Source organism: Passer domesticus, chromosome 1 (genome assembly GCF_036417665.1).
Source record: "Passer domesticus isolate bPasDom1 chromosome 1, bPasDom1.hap1, whole genome shotgun sequence".
In the NCBI taxonomy this organism is placed as follows: Eukaryota; Metazoa; Chordata; class Aves; order Passeriformes; family Passeridae; genus Passer; species Passer domesticus.
The window spans coordinates 136907522-136928843 of NC_087474.1; the positions used below are offsets into that span (position 1 = coordinate 136907522).

The window sequence follows — 21322 nt, forward strand, 5'->3', positions numbered from 1 at the left end:
GAGACATCTATGTCTCATTTTGCTCTTTACACCACGTTTGTGAATTCATAAATGGAAAGAATTCCTTCTTTGCAGTGTTTGAAAGCCAGGATAATGATTTCTTGGAGGGACCAACCATATTGATAGGAAGTGCTCTAAAGTTCATCACTTAATTTATGGGATATTTTCTGCACTAAGAAATGAAAACTTTCTTCCCCTGGCCCCTATGTGCATTGCTCTTCATTCAACTTTTGTGGAAAATGTGTTTTCCTTAGAGATGATTTTCCTGGTCACCTCAATGGGACACCAAACCCCTGAAATATCTGTAAAATAATGTAGCATAGAGGACTGGCAGATGAAGACTGACTTTTAACCTGAATTTGCTAGCCTGAAAGAAGATGCCTGCTCAAGTCAGTTACCACTTAGAAACATGGAGTAAGGCCTTTTCCAGCCTTCAGGTTGCAAGCCAGTGAAATCTATGAGCACTGTGTGTTTTAATGTTTTTCTCATAATTGCAGCACATTAAAATAATGTGTAATTGTCATAATCCATGCACCTATTAATGCTTCTTGTGTGAGTTTTAGTGTGATATAACCTGTGTCTGCATTCAAAGAGTGTATGTTTGGACTTTAATTCCATGCTTTCTGAGGTCCAGGGAAAGCTGCGTGTTTAATGGAAGGGTTTGTGAAAATAAGAGCAGAATAAGTGGGCATTTCTACATAATGAGGGCACATATAATTCAGGAAATTCTGAAGTACCAGAAAAACAGAACTGTTCAAGTTAAGAACATGCCTACATTCTCTGCACTGTGGCTGCAGATAAAATGGTGTATCTTTTGCTAGTATGAGAATATAGGAGAATTTGCTACACCCAGAAATTTCTTTCTTGTTTTGTGACCCAGCTTCCTTACAACAGGATTTCTTTAGGGGTGATGCAACAAATTGTGTTTTCAAGAATGCATATGCTTCAGAGATAAAAGCCTGAAGGGGACATGCAGATGACAAGAGAGCCAGAGATGAGAGAGCCAACAGCTGCCAGGTCCTGCAGACTCTGTGGTCAGCCAGGCCAGCCACTTTGCCTGGGAGAACAGACTGCTTTGCTGCGTTGTCTTGTTTGCTCCTTGTTCTGCTTGATGTGTTTTTCTGAATCAGGTTACATCGTGACTTTTAAAAAGGGAGTTGTTATAACACAAAAAAATATTGACTGTAACAGCTGTTTCGTAAGTGTTAAAAGTTTACCGTGAAAGCATGAATTAAGGCAGATTTATGAATATGTTATTTTTAACATTTCTTTGGGACAGAAACATATTTAGAATATGTGCAGCAAAACCCTTTATGTAAAGTAGTTATTTGACATATAGGAGACACACTCTCCAAAGTTTAAGGACTTGTTATTTTTCATAATACAAAAAGCAATTAGAATACATTATGAACTAATGTCAAACTATATCCTTGAGCTGAAGAGATGCTGATTCATAGAAATTCTAAATATGTCTTGTACTGATAAACTTTCCATTTATTTATGCAATTGAAAGATATTTAAAACAACCAAGCTAAATCATTCTTAACTTCAATTTTTTATTTTTTCTTTCCTGGTGCCAGTTTTCATCTTGGAGGGAACTTTTCTAGCTGATTTAAAACACCATAAAAGAGGATTTATAATGGAAATCTCTACCCTTGCTGTAACAGCATTAGCAGGTACCAGCCTCTAACAAAAGTCCATCCTCTGCAATGATGTACTGAAAGCGATGTGAATAGAATGACATTATTTGAAGTGAGAGGAAATGAAATTCAATTCATCCACCTTAATAGAATAGTCTTATATTTAAGAGATAATGTCAGCAGAATAGAACATTGTCACAGGAAAATTAACTGCTGGTGCTGCTACATGAACACCAGGGCAAAGCTGAGGTACTTAAAATAAATATGGGGCTAAGCTGATGGTTACTTTTGAAATAGGAAATCCTGATCCTGTGACAATGTTCTGCTACACAGATGTCTTGTTTATCCTGGAGTGTGGCAGAACCACAGGATCAGGGCTGCTTCTTCGGGGAAAAGCTTGCAAGATTTCCCTCCACCCCTCCCATTCCAGTTGTTTGCTCTCTCTCTAGCTGTAATGTGCACTCCTTTCTTGGCAGTCACTTGGTGGAGACCAGTGCATTGATCTGTGTTTAAAAGTGCCTCCATCCTAAATATGGGGTACTTTAAGAGAAATAATTTCCTGTTGCAAATTTCTAGGTCTGCCTTCTTCCCAAAATACTGTCTTAGCTCAACAGCCACTGTGGGATAGGGAAATGGGTCCAGCAGGGACACAAAAGCTTCCAGCCATTAGCATTACCTCCAAACTGACGGATACAGACAGCATCACCTCACTTGGCAGTGTCTGTTGTGGCAATGATGCTTTCTTTGGTTGCTGACCTCTTGTTTCTGTTTGCACACACGAGTACTCTGAAAGGCAGTGCTGGAAGAAGTCCAAGGTGTGTTCCCTCAGCTCCTCTCCAGATGAGAATCAAGCACTGAAGCCAGGTGCAAAACTTTTCAGCCAGGTGTTGAATTCTGTCTTGGGACATTTAATCATAGTCTGAACAGCACTGGGATTTGGAGGCATATAAGCAATGTCAGTGTGATTTTAATTCTTCCACTGTTTGCCACTGTGCTGTCCCTGTGGAGGATGGAGAAGATGCTGTGGGCACTGATACGTGTTGGGGAGGGGGCAGAGCCTTTCCATTCCTGCCCTCCTGGACCTGTTCTGCTCCTCACAAGAGTGATTTGAGCTTTATGGATACTGGCCAAAAAAGGGAGAAAACCCTTTTTTACCTTGGTAATTCATGTATTTAATATACTATGTATAAGTAAGTCATCAAGTTTTTTCAAACAGTGTTCCCTCATTATTCAAATCCCTTTTGCACTACATTCATCAACATGGGTCTGAATCTTTCCCAGTGCACAGAATGGTGATTAATTCCCCTGAAATACACAACTCTCACCATGTGTAGAATGGCAAAATTCAGCTGATGATGATTAACCTCAATGAAGACAGTTTTATATTATGGATCCCCTTTATTTTAAGGCCAGAAAATACTGTAGTGATAATCTAATCTAGTTTCTTGCAATAGACACGTACCAGAACTTCACTAAATAATTGCTGTTCAACTTGTAGTTGAGCCAACTCTATTATTTCTCTTAAGACATCTAGACATTCAGGTTCCACGTGATGAAGACTTGCCACATACTTGAGCAATTTCTGCCAATATTGAATTAAACTCAAGTAATATTGAACTCAAGCAAAATGATAATTTTTAACATGACACATAGGTATTCTGATTGTTACCTTCAGCATTATGAACTCTGACAAAAATTACTTCTGTCTGTAATGATAAAAAGTTTGAATGCAAATTACAGATACTTAGAGAAACCTTTATATAACCTATACTAAGCCACAGTTATTGAATATAAAATGCTTTAATATGCCATGTTTCCTCTGCCATGTTGCTAGCAATTGTTTTTTAAGTTTGTGAACAAAGAACTTTATATCTTTATAACTACAGCAGTTTACAAACATTGCAAATATCCTGTTATTTTTTTTTCCCCTGATTCCTAGCACTGGTTTCAAATATTCCCTGATTCAGATAGGATATATTGTGAGGAACAGTAATGGAGGCATCACATCAATCAGCAAGTTAAAAGCATACAAATTAACATGGTCTTGCATACAATTTATGTCCAAATTGTAGAATTCCAGATCACAGAAGGAATGTGAAAACATCACATTCATCCATGTCTGATGCTTTAAAACTATTCATAAAGTATTTAATTAAACTACTATACCTGCATCTCAAAATGCCCTGGAAATACAGATATTTGGAGGCCGGGAACATATCCCGAGAAGATATCACTGCATTTACCATGGGGGTTTTTTCACTTCTTCAAGCAACTGCTGGTGCTTGGCTTACTCTTAGGAACTGACTGGGTAAGATGTAGTTTTGTTCTGAACTGATAAAGCAATTTTTATTTTCTTTATTCAGACTTGAATTGTTCCACTTGATAGAGCAGTACATCTAATAACAAAACGAAGTTGTGAAGAACAAAAAAGTAGAATTTAAATGTTCTGCCTGGTAAGCTTGCACAGATCTCACTACCTGAGCAATGCATTTTTAGAAGTGTGGTTCATTTGCAATCTAACCTTTCAGACCCACCATCAAAGCGAGAATTGCCATAAATACATCATCACGTGTAAAACAATTGGCCCTCAATCAGTTGTCAGAAACTTGAAATTACAGCTAGATCATATCTTCCTTTATCTGAGAAGCCTCCTAGATCTGCGATTCAGAGACAGGCAATTACTAGTCTACAGGACAAGAACAGTTACAAAGTTAATTACCTGTGATTATCTTACAAAAGGTTGTGATTATATAGCTGAAGGACAAAAGAAGAGTGCTCATGGAGACAAAAGCAGGCGGTACCATAAACTGATAAAAACAGGACCACCCGATGTTCAATTAGAAATCGCCCACTTTAGTTTGTGTTGCTATTACAGTAACACCTTCCCCATTCTCCTCAATCTCCCTGCTTTTTCTCAAAGCAAGTACTAACCTCGTGAAAGACCTACAGTTCTTCCCTTTCTCAAAGCTGTTCTCTGTCTTTAAAGTTTCACCCCAGAATGTTAAAGGCTGTTAAGAGCCGACACGGCGTGGAAAGGGGCAGCCAGCACTCTGCCATCTCCTCCCTTAGATTGCATCTTCTACACCTTATCATACCTCCTTGACTCATCCTTTAGCCTACTGAATAATATCAATGAGTTCCAGCTGCTGAACAGCAAATCTGAACCCCGCTCACAGTCCCAGCCCTGCAACACGTGTGGGGCCAGTGGTGGAAATAGGAATGCAGCAATTCTCTTAAGAACGTTTCCAAAAGGAACTCCCATGATCGTGGAGTCACAGACGTGTTCCGTGATAAAATTTGTCTACAGAAAATATAATTTATGCAAGAACCGACCTTTCGTTAGACAAATTTCCTTAAAATTCTCACAAACATTTTGCCTTCCTTGGGATTTTTGCTTCAGTCCAGGAAGCAGGGTTTGTTTTTTTTCTCTTTCCAGTGTTTATCATTTTGGCAGTCACAGGTTCATGTGTTGAAGGTGTTAACTGTTGTCTAATGGGGAAAATTATCCATCAGCATCGAGGTGAGTCAGAACTTGCACACACTGTGTTAGCATTCCTTGGGGTTTCCTTAACATGTGTGTGAATGAAGGTTTTATTATACAAATATTAATGGATTCCAAATGCATGTCTGTAATTTGATGGTCTTCACAACATCCTTGGGACTTCTCAGAAAGATGCCCATGGTGTTGCAATTAGGAAGAGCAGTGGAAGCCGTGCTCCTAATATTCAAGTAGAAAGATTTTCATAAATGCATTTAAATGTAACCAACGTATAAGTGACTCTCTCGTACTTAAGTTCTGAAAATATTCCAGCCAGAGTCTGTGCACAGGGAATTAAATAAGGCAATATAATTAGGCCAAATAATTCAAGATAAGACTGTATTAAGTGTAAATGTGCAGGCTGCAGCCATGTTTGAACGCCTGTGATGGAAAAAATAAGATTTTAAATACAATTTCAGCTTTTAAATAAGTGTCAGGGCTTTGAACTTTTCTATCAACATGATTAACTGCACATCAAGGAGGTAAATGAAGGATCCTTTCCCTTCTGGCCCAGTTTCCAGAGTACAGACACCTCACTGTTGAAAGTGTTGGCTGCATTGCTCCATGATAAAGACAGTGACTGTGTAAAGCTCCCAACCTTTGGATGTAAATACCCTACAAATCCAGCACTCAGATTGTTATAATTGCTCTAGTCTACCCGCTGTGCCCTGGCTGTCATGCTGCTGTGCCTGATACATTTCATTTTAGTGGATGGGGATCCGAACAAATTCTTAGGAAATCTCATCCGCTGAGGGCTGCAGAACATGCAGCACAGCCTTTGGCCCAGCATCTCCCAAAAAGCAGCACTTTGTGTATGCTGGGAGCACCTGGTGCGTGGGAAGGAAGCATCACTTGCACTCTGCTCCTCCGGGCTTGCCCAGGGTACCACCTTCCTGGCTGGAAACCAACGGGACATGGCGGGGGAGCTTCATCATCAGCCAGGGAAGGGACAGGCTGCGCCAAGGCTGACGCCAGCCCTGCTGCACCGTGCTCCTGCAGATTGCAGTGGGTGTTGCATGTGCCTTTTTGAAGGGCAAATTTACCTCCAGCTTAATAAGCCTGATAAGTCGTAGATTTGCTGGGAGCAGGAGCAGAAGCCCTCCCGCATCTGTTAGCACATTATTAGCACAGCTTGTTGTGGGGCCGCACGTGATGCAGCCCCGGTCTCAGGACGCAATTACAGATGAATTCCTGCTCTGCCTCCCCCCCTGACTCAGCATCGCAGCTGGAGCCAGCCATAGTCACATTGCAGGAGGTGAAAGGTACTCTGAATTATAGATTGCCTTTGACCTTTTCTTGGTTTAAATTAAGGATATCATCCAGGAAAGCCTCCAGCCAGGACACTGCTTAAACATATGCTTAACTTCCACCAGGGGCTGGTGCTCATCAATGGAGATGAAACGCTTGCTTGCAGTACAGCGTGTGCACAGACACTACCCCGATGATGGTTAGATACCTTTCCAAAGAGGAGTGCAAATGACAGTTTCCTATAAAAATGGTAACCAGCATAGCCCTTGAAATCAAGAAACACCCTTAAATTCATGAAAATATTTACTTAAAATTCAGGGCAGATATTGAATTTCAGCCACAGAATATATATAGATTAAAAGGGAATACTATGAAAATTATGCATATTTTAAAAGGTAAAAGAAGCAAACACTGATAATTGAGAAAATAAAAACTGGATATTAGTATGCTATTGCAGAAGGATATCAATCTGAACAAACAAACTACTTTACAAACCCCGTAAGTGGGAATTAAGGTCAACTTAGTGTCTTTTCATCAGAGTGTTTTCTATGATAACTTTGTAAGTGCTCTTAATATATAACAAATAATCTCAGGGCAAAGATCTGTTTGAAGGAGATATGATTGATGACCTATCATCCCTAATTCACTGTTTATACTCGTAGTGAGCCTATTGGGAAAATACCTCATTCATCAGGGTATTAGTGAATTCAACCAACGTATGGCACCTTCATTTTAACAAACTAAAGGAGAAAAGCTAAATGGGGGAAAATTGACAACCATCTCTGATTCTATGATAATGCAATTAGGCTGCTCCTCTCCAGAGCTTTTGCTAATTCACAAAACAGCTTCAGTCGGCAGGTCATAAATATATGATCATTTTTCACACTTTGAAAAGTAATGATGCCTTGACACGAATCAATAAATCTTGCTGAAGTCATTTATACTTTTGTATTGTGCATACAAATCAGTTTAAAAACAGCTATATGTTATTTTTGACTCTTACGTAGTCTTTGTTTACCAAAAATAATTTCACAGAAGCTTCTGTGTTCCTTATGTACCCAAAACTCAAAATGAAATCACTGCCTGTTTTCAGGACCCAGCAATCCTAGACCAGGTCTTATGGCTGGTAAAATCTCATGAAGTTGTAAAAGGAAAGGAGGGTGAGAGGAGAATGAGGTAAAATATCATTCTCATTTCCTTCTCATTCAGCTTTGAACTTCCTTCTGAAAATATGCTGAGGGTTTCCCAGTAAATATTGAGATTCCCATTGCTAATTCATGCAAGTTCTCACTCTGTACCTTCAGCTGTCTCCGGGGAAAGGCAGGTGTTAGGTTTGCCATTATGCACTGCAATGTTTCTACGAGGAAGAAAAGGACAGACACAGTACAATAAGAAAGGATATCAGAGCACCAAAACTTGTCCTTTGGTCTCAGGAGAGGTGCAAGAAGAACCACACCTGATTGCTGCATAACAAGTGAACCTTGCCATCTGTCTCATTTAGTAGAAATTTTAAATCCCAATGATCTTCTTAATACAAAGTCTGCCTTATGGGATTATGACATATTACATGGTTAAGGAAAGTACAATAAATGCCCAAATATGTGTGTATGCCAGTAGGAACAATGCATGTCACTGTCCTGTACCATATGAAAGTTATCTCCTTCTGCCTCCTCTGTTCTGTGGTTAACAACTGAATAAAACCCTAGCATATTCCTTATGTCATGAGTATGATAAAATTTTACCTGAGGCAGATATATGCAAGGATAACCAATAAAACTGAAATGTTAGCCACTGATTCAGTGATAAAACTGCGTTGCACAACTTAGCAAAACATAAATCATGTTGTACAGTCTCTCTATACATCCAGGAGAATACAAATTCACAAAAGCATACAATGGTACACAAAGGAATAAGGAATGATCAGAAGTGATCCACAGTAAATGTAAAGATGCATAGGCTGATAAATACTTCAGGTAGCTGCTGATGTTTGCCTTGTTTTAAAACACCTACATGTTGTTTTCATACTGGCTGTGTATTCTGCCTTGTCTCAATAATTTGATCTTTATTATGATAAGTAACCAGTTTGCAATGCACTGTGCAACTAAGCCAAACATACAGTACATGGATGAAAATTTAACAGTGAATTAAAGTGTAAGCTCCTGTGTTTATGTAGTTTATATTTCGCATACTTAAGTAATAAAATAATATTTTAAACAAAGGATTTTTTTAACAGACATTAAATACCACATTATTAAATGGTACTTCAGTAGTAATTTTAAACAGTGCTAGTTTTCAATCATATATTCTATAACAATTATTTTAATGAGATACTGAGGTCTGGGTCTCAAGCTGATGGCAATTAATATGGCTTTGCTGAAGTTAGAGGGAATTTGTCACGTGCTTTAAGTGTAGGTGATTTTCTGAATCACACCCAGGAGACAATCTAGACATTATATCTCCCTCCCATGTCTGATGCTCAGCCCCATGATTTTTGAATTTCAAGGGAGAAAGAAAAAGTGCCTCAATAATTGTGTCAGTGGCCTGCTCATCAGAGTCATCTATAACAGACCTGCCCAGCACCTATAACTGCATCATCTTCTGTCAACTTAATCCAGTTTCCAACACTGCTGAAGGTGTGGTATGCATTTTGTGAAGGTTTTTACAAGGAAAATATTTGGATTAATGATATAATTTAGTGGCAATTTAGTGACAGTAGGTCTCAGTAGAGTGACAATAGGATTGAAAAAGTAAACCAGTGGGATATACTTGATTGTGGCTGTTGGGCCGGCAGCAGGGAAGCTGCAGGGGTCACACTGATTGGCATTGTCACTTTCCCCATTCATCAAGCAAGGCCAGACTTCCCAAATCATTTACCAGATGGGGCAGCTCGTCAGTTTAAACACCTGATATGAAGCCATCCGTCATCTGATAACATGATCGTTGGGCTGCAGCTGGCTCGGTGCTCTGCAGCCTGAGTGCACATGTGATGGACTGGAGCCAGGGAAGCAGGCTTAGCAGTGCTGCACTCCCCTGATAGGATTTGCAGCCCTCCACTGGACCATGGAACAGGTGGAGACGGAGAGAGAATGAAAAAATTACCATGTGTTGCAGGGATTAGAGAGCACACACTTACCACTCCACTTGAATACCAATCAAAGGACAACCTTGAGCCAGACAAATTTAAGGCCATCCATGATGTAATAGGGTGAATATAGGTTCTTGCATATGTTGACATATCTTCATTTTCCTACAGGGTTTTGAAGGGATACTTGGCAATACTGTAATTTGCCTTTTGTTTTCTAACGTGGAAGAGAGAACTGATATTTGGAAATGCAGCCTTTTTCTACTTTCTTTTTCAAAGGACATTTAAACCCAGGAAATCTCTTTAAAAAAAAAAAAAAAAAGAAAAGAAAAAAGAAGTGTATTTCTATAAACTGACCACAGATCCTATTAGTTTTTCTCAGTAAAACAACAATCTGACAAGATAGAATGGAAGTACTATAAATTCAAAACGTGATGATTCTTACTGAAAGTCAGTCCCATTGTTCAAATTCCCCCAGTTATTGAAATGCTCAGATCTTCCTGATTTCAAAGGGGTTAGGTGCCTAAATGGCTCTGAGGATCTGTCTTTTAGTGCCTCTGGAGCAATACTGCAACTCCTTTCCCAGACATCAGGTACCTTGGCTTTGATCTCGGGTAGAATCCTGGGAGAATCACTCTGGGGGAGATTCTCTGCTGCAGTTTTACCAGGTACAGTAAATGACTTTAATATGTAAAGGTAACTTCCAGAAAGTTTTGATCTGGTTTTGTGCCCAAACAGAATATTCACCAGCCTCCCTGGGGGGGCATCACAACAACAGGATTTCTTTCATAGAATTGTAGAATCATAGAATCATAGGATGGTTTGGGTAGGAAGGGACTTTAAAGATCATCTAGTTTCAACCCCCTGCCATAGGCAGGGTCACTTTCCACCACACCAGGCTGCTCAGAGCTTCATCCAACCTGGCCTGGAACACTTCCAGGGATGGGATTTCCACAGCTTCTCTGAGTAACCTGTTCCAATGCCTCACAACTTTTTTTGCAGAAGTGTGCATCAGTTGATCCCATTTTTGTGCCCACATCCTGGAGGCATTCCTTCTCCTCAGAGCCTCTGCCCTCCTCCTCACAGCCTGATCTGGCAGCTGCACCGGAGCTCTGCTGGGTATGGAGGACCAGAAACAGCATTTTGGTGAACAACCTCTGGGTGAAGGGACTGGCAAGCTGTGTGCTGCGATGGGCTCCTCTGCTCCAAGGCAGGTCTCTGTCCATGCACTTCAGATTCTAGCAATAGGGAAACCATGTCCATCCCCTAATGATCCTAAGACAAATGTCTTTGGGAGCACTGAGTGCCCCTCGGTCTTCAGGATCCAATGCTGCTTCATCCAAGGAATAACAACTCGTCAGCCTGCTGGAGGTGTTAGTGCTGCCGTTGGTTATTCCAGGGTGGAGACGAGGGAACTCGCCCTGCTGGAGGATACATATGGTCAAGGACAGGATGCAAGATGTGTATTATCAGTGTATATGTGTCTTTTCCCTCAAAAACAATTGCTTATGCAAAATTCTTCCCTTGACTGTGCCTTTTCCTTCCTGAAAATTGTTACCAGTGAAAAAGATCCGCTTTTGTGTGAAGATTTATTTCTTTCAGTTCTGATCAGCTGTTAAGACATGCCCTTGAAGCAGTTTTTGTATTGAATTGTTCCCTTTTATTTTGTAATTTTATTTTAGGTTTTGTTACAGTTATGTGAACTAAATTAGTTAGAAGTTTAAGGTTTGGGGTGTTGGGTTTCTTTAGATTTTTTGGAGCTTTTTGTGTGTGGTTTTTTTTGGTGTTTTGTTTTGTTTGTTTGTTTGCTTGTTTTTTGTTTGGTTTAGTTTTGATTTTTTTTGGGGGGTTGAGTTTTTTGGAGGGTAGGTTGTTTGTTTGACTGGGGGGTTTGTTGGTTTTTTCCAAATAGAGTCCAAGGAGACATTCCCATTTCACTTAAAGGATTTAATCTCCCCATGGGAATTAACCTGCAATTTCAGTGTGAAAAGTTCAAGTTCTTTTGTGGCAAGGGGACACTATTTTGTCAAAAACTCATTTCTTAGCTGTAGACACTTAAAAGCATATGAGATACTATAATTTATATTTGAGTCAAATTGAATAAATTAACTTGCTGAAAGGCAAGTTAAATTGTTTATTATACACCTTCTTTTATCTTACTTTTATTTTTTAAAATATATACTCTATGCTCATTCTCTGTTGGATAAATTCTGCTTCTTTTTCTATTTCAATGGCTGTGTTTTTCCAAGATTGATAGCAGGGGACTAATCTCAGATATGAGGAAAGCTTAGAAAACATGCAAAAATTTTATACAGAGATACAGCATTAAAAAGGTGAAAACTCATGAAAGGGTCATAGGAAATAGCATAAATTTTGAAATCCAGTCAGATGTCTGCAGGCATACAAAAAGATCCTTCCTTCCTTTCAGCAGGGATAGCAGAAAAGTTCAGCAGAAACCTGAAAATGAATTACTGAAAAAAAACCCACCTATGGCTCATTAGCACAAATGATTCATGAGATTTTAGTGATGAAACAGAAGTTTTTATGCTGGCAATATACCTTTAAATCTGTTTCTGTTGACAACTGCTTTTATCTATATATAGAATAATAATTAGCAACTTCAAACAATAACAAGGCTATTTTATGAGAGGAAGCATGACTTTATTCCCAGCATAAAAATGGAGAAGCTGAGACAGATGAAGTGACTTTATGTCCCTGTGAAGATTACGTGATGGTCAGAACTTAGATTTGGTTTTAAGCTGTAACAAAGTTTTGGTTTTGGTGTTCTTTTTCTCCCTCACTTTTAATATAGCAGCTAAATAATACACACAGGTGTACAGATGATTTGTGAAGAAAGTAAAAAGCAGAAAAATAAGATAGAAACTACAGAAAGTGGTAGATGGTGACAGAGGGTCATTTTCCATCTAAATTTGTACAAGTATTAAAAGAGCACTTTCTTTTTTTTTTTTTTTTATTTTGTGTATGGGTATCTTTAGGTGCCCTAATTGCCTAAATATGGTGTTACATTTATTTAGAAGCAAATAGCTGAATCAATTTAATTTCAGTCTTGTTTATTTTAATTAGGTGTTGATAAATTAAAAAAAAATCTCCCCAAAACCATCAGGTATTGAAATGAAAATCCAAATTTAAGAAGCAGGCAAAACAGGAAAAACATGCAAGCTTGTAACTTGATGTCTCTAAACATAAGACATCCCAGGTTTTCAAATCCACTTATCACATCTTTCAAATCTTCAACCACCTCCCACTGAAAGAAATTATTTTTTCCCCCTGAATCCTGAAGCTCAACTGAGTTCTTTCTATACAGCACCATGGAGAAAATATAATAATAAAATCCAATAATAATAATACCAGTTGTCATGGATGTACAGAAAAATTTGTAGAAGACACCCTGAACACTTAAAATTACATATTTACGTGTCTTCTCTGCATCTTTAACACAGAAGTAAAATTCATGTCTTGCTGATAACCTTGGTGCCAGAATGTCACATTCTCTTTTTATTCTCCTTCCTTTTGCAGTTGGAAAAAAAAATAAAGAAAAAACCCCAGCACATTACAATCCTCATATGTAAATTCTATAAGCTTTACTGTTCTCCTCAGGTGTGCATGCCAAGTTTTCATTATGAAGGCTCCCCGCTGTGAAAAAAAGGTACATTTTCACTTTCATGTGTCTGTTCCTTTGTGGTAGAAAGGCTTGAAACATTAATGAGTAAACTAAACTAAAACTGTACAGACATTCCTGCAGGAAATTGGATAAGTTTCTGATTCTGAGGGGAAGAAATTCAACTAGGTCAATAAAATTGTGTGATTTTGACACTGTGAAGTCAGTTGTCACTAAGGAGTTACCCGTGCTATTTTTATTCATGTTAATGGCATTTTTATGCCCTGGTGTTTTGTTTTGAAGATTTTATCCCACTGAACCAGAAGACAAAAAAAGAAAAGAATATTTTAAAAAAGGGCATGGAAAAGAAAAATAATTTCTTTGCAAGTTGAAAGATGTGTCATGGCTTTTTTATTTCTCAAATGATTTTACTAAATCATCATTTCATACCACCTTGAGTTACATGAGATGCAACATTAGTGACAAGTATAGTATCTTAATTAAACAATCATTATTTACAGCTATAAACCATTTCAGAATAGATCAAATTGGTGTATTAGTGATAATATATCTTTAAGTCTTTAAGTATTGTGCATATCAATACTCTTAGATATATAAATTAAAAGTAATTCTCGTTTGCTCAATAAATGTTAATATTTAAATAAAAAAGAAGAAAAATATCATCCTTTGGTATAGACAGATGTGGCAGAGTTTACTGGAAGTCTTACAGTAAAACAGATTAAATTGATAATAGGGTATTTAAATTTTTAACTGATAAATAAGTCATTTGATAAACTGATAATTTAAAAAAACCAAAACAACCACCAGGTCTTCCTAGAAATTGTGGTTGTTTGTTGAGGAAATTACTTTGACATGAACAGCCAATGGAAAAATAAGAAATAGTTTTTCTCTTGCAAGAGCATAAACATTTTTCAATTTTGTTAAGTAATCAACTTTTTTTTTTCCAGCTAGGTGTAGATTTTTAGTTTTCCCAAGGATGAAGTAGAGATCCAGGCAGAGATTCAAGTAAGGAGCTTGCTGTGGACTGTTCAGTCTCACCAAACATATCTCAGCAGAGCATCATAAATTTATTCCAAAACAACCTTGGAGACTGAGATTCTTCACTCAGAATGACAATGAGCTCTTGTCTAAGAGAGAGGGGGAAAAAAAAGGAATCTATTGCACCAGGTACGTCAGATTCTTAAATGCTAATGAAAATAAGTTTTATTGGCTTCTTAGAAAGGGGGAAATTCAATACAATGATATTTGGGACATAATAAGCAGACAATCACTGTTATTCTGGCTGGCCTCTGTTAGCTGTAGAGCTGTAATAGAAGAATGCTGGACTTTCTAAGGAGAACGGTGGTTATTGAGCTCAGTGGATGGATAAGCAGCTGGGAGGTGTCCGGCTGTCCCTCCTCACCCTGCTCAGTCTGCCCAGAAGCTGCTGCTCACACCCAGCCCCAGCCTCAGGCCAGCTCCTGCTGGTACCCACCAGCGGCAGCACCTCCTTCCTGCAGCATCCTGCTGCCACTCACACAGGACAGAAAATGCTGCTGGCCTTCCCCTTCATTTCCCTAAATTAGGTAAATATCTTGATAAGAAGGGAAATTAGACCAAACTTTCTCGCCAAACTTTCAACTGCATGCAAGTTTCCCTGTTTCTGTGTATCTCATGCAGCAATCCGTTTGTGAGAGGAGGCTTACCTGGTCACAGACATGCAAGGATCTCTCTGATAACACTGTATTCTGAAATGGGATGGAATCACATCTGCTAAATGTTACAATAAAACAATTTCTGATCTCAACGTGCTTGACAAACATTTTTTAAATTACTCTCCATACCAGCATAAGACAGCTAAGTTTAATTTTCCATATTTCATGGATGGAGAAAGTGAAATGTAAGGGTATTAAAAGTGACTTGACCAAAAAACAAGTAACTCCAGGAGCTGGAAATACAGCCCTGATACAGGAAACTACTGGAGCAGATGCTTAACTCTGGTATTGAAGCATTAAATACAAGACAAACAGTTAAAAAGAAGGGCAAAAGACTACATGGAAAATTCTCCCTTCATTCCACTCTTCAGTTGCTACAACAAAGCAATATTAGCCTTAACTTGCCATCTAACAGCTTATAAATAGCCCTTGATATACCATACAAAAACATTGTACTCTATTTTCTGCTTACTTCCCCCATATAATATTGATCCAAATTCGGGAGCACTGTGGAAACTGGCAGAGTGGGGAAAAGAGAGCAGAATTGAATTTTTTAAAATATTTATATCAGTGCTTGCTAAGGGAGGAGTCCACCCTCAGGCAGGCATACCATACCGCAAGAGAATGGAAGAGCCAACAGAATAAAGAATCAGGCAATGTCATTAGGTGTCCCTTGAGAGAGGTTCCTGCTCTGCCTGCTTGTGTGGGCTGCTTTGCTGGTGGACTATTTCTCTGGATCTGGATTGAAGGCACTTGAGACCGTAGTTCTTGTTGAGACTCAGGTGTTTATTATTTCTTATCACTAAAACAGTCTCAGAACTGTGCGTTCGGCAGCTTTTTTCATTAGCAAGGCACAAAATGGCTAACAATCTCTTGTTACAAAGTATTTTAAGACTAAACCATCCAATTAAGAACTGACACCTAATTATTTTCCCTTTTAACCCAATAACTGATCCCAAAGAGACCACAATGTGGGCTTTTCTGCCCAGTTACAGAGTGCCACCCAAACCTATGAAGAAGAAGGAAGGAGAAGCATGAAAAAGAAACCCAGGACAACACCCTGTGCCCTCCATCTTGCTTCTATCCACAATATACTTAGAATCCCAAAACCTAAATTTCTCACCCAAGTGATAAACCTACACTGCTGTCTATAATCTATTTCACAATTTTGTGAATTCTAGACTATCTTGAAGTCTAGGAAACTTTCTCCATGAATGAAGGTCAAAGTCAGTGCTCCCCTGGGGGTCAGGACACCCGGGAACAGACAGAGAAATATTCCCAGTGCCCTGGGTTTCCACAGTGGACAGCAGTATTATCAGCACTCAAGATTCAGTAGGGATAAGCATCCTGACTTTATCAAAATCTGGACAGTAAATCTCCTCAGGAGAGGTTTTCATCAGGTTTCTGGTAAATTGTAATGTTGGTCGGAAATACCCGAGATTAGCTTCTTGACTTTCTCTGCCTTTGGCAATAAATGCTAAATAGTATTAACATTTAATAAGTGTAGCTCAGACTTCTCAGTAATTAAGAGATTCTGTTCAGTTCCTGTTTGATCATCCATTTTGACCCTTGCTGTAATTCCAAATTTTAACTAAATAAATATGTCAGTACTGTTATGAATAGAAAGTTGTATTTTTTTTAAGTTTCAGAGTTAAAAAAACCAAGCCAGACCGAGTCAGCCTCCTTTAGTTTCGCTGCCGAAGGAAAGCTTTTCAAATACCTGTTAATGGCAGGTGATTAACTGATTGTTTCCCTGATGCTGGCTGCATACCAAGAAGATACCAAGGGAAACCCTCCAGGGTAAAGAGATGGGCAGTGACACCAGAAACAGCATGCAAATAAGAAACGCAGTGCACCCTGGATTTTTACAGTTTTACAGTTTTTATAAGAAAAACCCCTAAAATCACGAGCCATAAGTGACTTAAAGTGACGTCTGAGGATGGGAGCATTGTCCCGTACCTGCTTGAATCTTTTTATTTCTCACTCTAACCTGAAAAGAAACTGATTAAGGAGACCCCCCGGGTTTCTAAACCAACAAACTAAGGACTCAACGACTCTCCCGTGAGGACAGAGTCCCCAGTTCTGTCTGCAGACCAGCGGACAAAACTGCATCATCCTCCTGCTTCGTGCCACGCCTGGGAGCAGCGGCGGCGAGGGCGCAACCCGTCGATTTCTTCCCACCTGAGCTGATTCTTCTTAATAAAGGCATTAAAAAGGAGAAAGATCTCCTGCCCATTTATTTCAAGTACCACATTTATAAATGAAAATTATTGAACCTGAGAAGCCTTGGCTTGGAGTCCTTGCACCTAGGATTCACTTCTGAGCATGTTAATACTGAAGCACATTCCTCTGTAAATGCCTGGGACTTGATTCATCCCTTCCAGCAGAGGCAAGAAAAGGAAATATCCTGTTTTAACCAGGTAGCTTGCATTGCTCTAGAGCATCTTTCTGCCAGAGACCACCTTTACAATCTATCATCTCTTATCGGCTTCAGTTTTGTTTTTCAGGAGAGAATCCACCGTGGGGCATTTACCCGGGGCAGCCCCACTCTCCCCAGCCATACTGCTGGTATGCTGGATGACGGCAGGATGGTGTGAGAACCATGGCCAGTTTGCACTTCAGCTCCCCTTTAATTCCTATTTTTTCTACAGCCTCTCAGGACTCAATCCACAGACACAGGAGTCTGCATAAACAATAACCAAATCTGCTCATGCAGTGTCCCTAGGAAGAAATATTCCTTTCTGATATTTCTATCTGTACATGAATCTTGGCTCTTCTCAGAGCCAGATAAAAGGAAGTGGGCTAAAACAATGTGTGAAAGTGGGCAAAAAGAAATATATGTACTTAGAGCAGATTGACCATTTCCTTTTTATACTACTTACTAAATACTCTATGTTGTAACTTAGATATTCGGTCATGTTAAAACTTATTTTTGAAGTTGGGTACATTGAGATAGCCTCCCGAGTCCATCAGTAATTTGATACCAACACAAATTACTGGGGCCAGTGAAGCATTAAGATCAAGGATAATCTTTTGGTGGTTGTGATTACAAGAGCAGGTCCCATGATCTGGGATGCTCTCATGTTGTGAGAACACAGAGGAGAGACAGATTTGTCAGCATTAAGATCACAAGCTGATAAAGTGATTAATTTGGTAAAACTAAAACAATAGTAAATATTTTAAAAATGCATAAATAAATGTTTCTCCTTTCCCAAAAGGTAGCATGGAGAACAATTCTGACTGCACATAATTTCAATACATTTTATTTAATACTTTAAAAAAAAATTAATATTTTTTAAAAAGCCAAACTGTGAATAAAGGGAATACGGGATTCCTACCAAAACTATTGATCCTTGTTACCTCCACCAAGATTTTAGAATTAGTAGACTGCTTTGATCAAGAGAATATTTTCTTTTCTGAAATGTGGTTTTAAAGTAGCACACGTGCTTCTTTCTATGATCTCGAGGTGTGTCGGAAAAAATTATTTTTAGATGATAAAGTAATTTTAGGAAGAAAGAACTATGAATACTATGCAGTGTGTACTCTAATAATAAATGTGACTTCTTTGAGATTAATTTCAAATAGCACAACACTGTATTTGAGGAAATGTAGGTCTTCCTTGGGAAGCAATTCAGGTAATACAGCCCAAAAAGCATCTTTCTTGCACTTGCTTTAGAAAAGAAGAATTGTAAAGTGTTAAACTTTTTCAATCTACATGTGTAAAAAAAATTTTCTCCTACAGTAAAGAGTCATCTCATCCTAGTTCTGCTCGTGTAAGCTCTGAGTTTGAACAGAGGAACATGCAGAATAACATACTTTATTCACTCCATCTACATAACTGCATTCTTCTCTCTAACAGCTGAAAAGTGAGTCTAATTTGCTGATGAATATAATTAGAAGCAAATGATCCATTACATTAACTTTAATGAGCTGCAGCAGGTCACTTGGTTATGGATGGCACCGTGCAAAGGTTATAGTTCAGGGCGATACTAAATTTCTGACAGTCGCCCACAAAGCTTTTATGCAGCAGACACAACAAACACTTACCAAGTTCTAGTCACAGAAGGGACTAGATTTCATAGCCCACTGCTATCTTCTGAAGCTTTAGTTCTTCAGTTCAACAATTCATAATTATCTCATTTAACTGACAGCCACATAATAAAGTCTAGCAACTTAGTGGTCTTGTAGTATCAGCGTGTGAGAGCAGCCTTTTCACAACGAGCATATTTTCTCAGATAAGGGTCAAAGAACTCATCCCAAATTTACATTTGTTTCTCAAACACTGGGGAAAAAATTAAAAAGGTACAGTAACATACAGTCTCATCTGTATTCTCAAAAGGAGTTCAACTCACAGAAGGAATCTTAATTCCATAATATTAATATTGATAAAACTCTAGAAGGTAAAAATAGCCAAATGAATGACTTCACTCATTGGTATTAGATAGTGATGGTTTTGCTTATGATGTTTTCTTTGACTAAAGTCTTGCACCTCTAGAATTGTATTGCAGGGAGAATCCCTAGAATTGTATTACAGGGAGTAGCCAATCCTGTATTCATTTCTAGATCAAGACTTTCATCTAGGTATTCTAGACATCCACTTTATTTTAGGGACTAAAATGGCACTAATCAGAAAACTCCTTGGGAGCCCGGTCTGAGCTCTGTCAGGAGTCACCATCAGAGCTGAGCCAGCCGAGCGGGATCTGCCTGCGGGGCTCGGGGCCGCGGAGCCACCCGGGCCGGGACCACAGCTGGACCCCAGCTGGATCTGATGGGACCCAGCCGGAGCGAGGGCAGGCTCCGGCGGTCGTTCTGCAGCCCAGCTGCGGCAGGAGGAGGCGGCAGTGGGTGCCTGCTGTGCCGACACAGCCGCTCCTGCCCCGGCCGGCGGCAGCCGCGCCCTTCTCCAGCTGCACCGTGCGCCGCTCTCCGGGGTGATCCCAGATAGACTGTGGGGAATATTCATTCGTGCATTGTCCTTTCCCCCCTCGGCTATCTACATGTTGTCTTTACTGTGAAAAGGTTGCATTTAGTAGATGGTAAACTATTTTTAGACCGTGATGAACTGCCTAATTTGACTGCTTGTTACTCTTATTTTTGATTTGTGTTTGATCACCTAGGTCATGCACCTTGAGTGGCCAACAAACACTTCAGAAAGGAGAATAATGGTAGAGAAGCACAAATAACCAACAGTGAATAAGGAACATTCTTGTTCACACACAAACGCCCTTGTTTGCACATGAATATGGGGGTTTGTATGGAAAAAGACCCATTCGCCAAACATCCATGTGAAGGGAAACCCATTCAGCATGAATGTTTGTGAACACTGAATAACAAGTGGATGAACAAGCGTGAATCAAACAGCCGTTCAGACTTTGAACCAATGTTCGCAAACACCGGTTTGCATTATTCACCCAGGCCTGCGAGCAGCCATCTGTTCGATAACTGATAATGGAGATGGAAGTTGGGTTGTTGGGTAGATATGGCTCATCAGGGAGAAAATGGCTATCCCTTTCCAGGATTTCTGCTCAGTCTGTTGCAGGCGTAGCCTCTGTTCCTCTTGACCTATGATACCAGTTTATCTTCTCCCTATCCTGCCAAAGAGATTTTACTTCATATATGATATGAAAGAAATTCGTATATGCAAATATACATTGCCACAAACATACCTACACACATACACAAATGTGTATATATTTATATACCGTTACTGGCTTTTGCTTAGTATTTAAAAGATATATTAAATTTAGGCACTTGAGTGACTTTGTGACTAGAGTGCTTAGCAAATGTTTAAGACCCAAATATACAAAGATAAATACCTGGGCAGTATAAAAATCTGGTTTAGGTGTCTTTAGATTTAAACCCAAATAAATTAACATTTTCCAGAATTGTAGCCATCTGCATAGAGTAGAAAATAATCGGCACTTCACTTATGATTTATAATTGTAGTACCAAAATCAGTATTTTCAGGTATCAAGACAGACTTTGAAATAAAAGTTTGCATCTTGAGTTTCAAACAGTTCTTCCTCACAACTATAAACTCTTCTTCACTTCCTCACTAATATGAACTCTTCTTATGCAAGATATGTTAACTTTGCTTCACCTTTTAAAAATTGTTTTTATGTGAGAATAATTAAGTACAGACAACTTTTCTGGATGGGTTGGTTGCTGCAGTGTATTTACTCCAGGTAATTAATAATGAGCATGGTTAGGTATATAGAGAAGTGGTAATTGCTTTTGTTCTTCTTATGGCAGGTTGATAGTTATATTTCTATGCAACTGATTTAGTATACTTTATCTTAAACTCTGAAACCTTTCCAAGTGCTTCTACTGCTTTTCTAACCCCTACATAAAATATTTCTTTGGGTTAGAAAGCATAAAAATAATGTTTGCATAAAGTGCTATTTTCTATTTTTGATTTCTGACCTCAGCTTTCTGTAGTCTTCAGATTGTCCTTTGTCATTCTTGGGAGCAGTTGATTCT

At 39.0% G+C, this 21322-nt stretch overlaps 1 long non-coding RNA gene across 1 annotated transcript; it reads right to left on the minus strand.

Moving 5' to 3' along the window:
- Positions 1-1451: 1451 nt before the first annotated feature.
- Positions 1452-4743, minus strand: LOC135289738 (uncharacterized). The gene is made up of 3 exons (XR_010352457.1): positions 4572-4743; positions 3807-4036; positions 1452-2640 (listed from the first exon to the last, which is right to left on the minus strand). It is a non-coding gene; the product is annotated as an uncharacterized LOC135289738 (long non-coding RNA).
- Positions 4744-21322: the final 16579 nt, after the last annotated feature.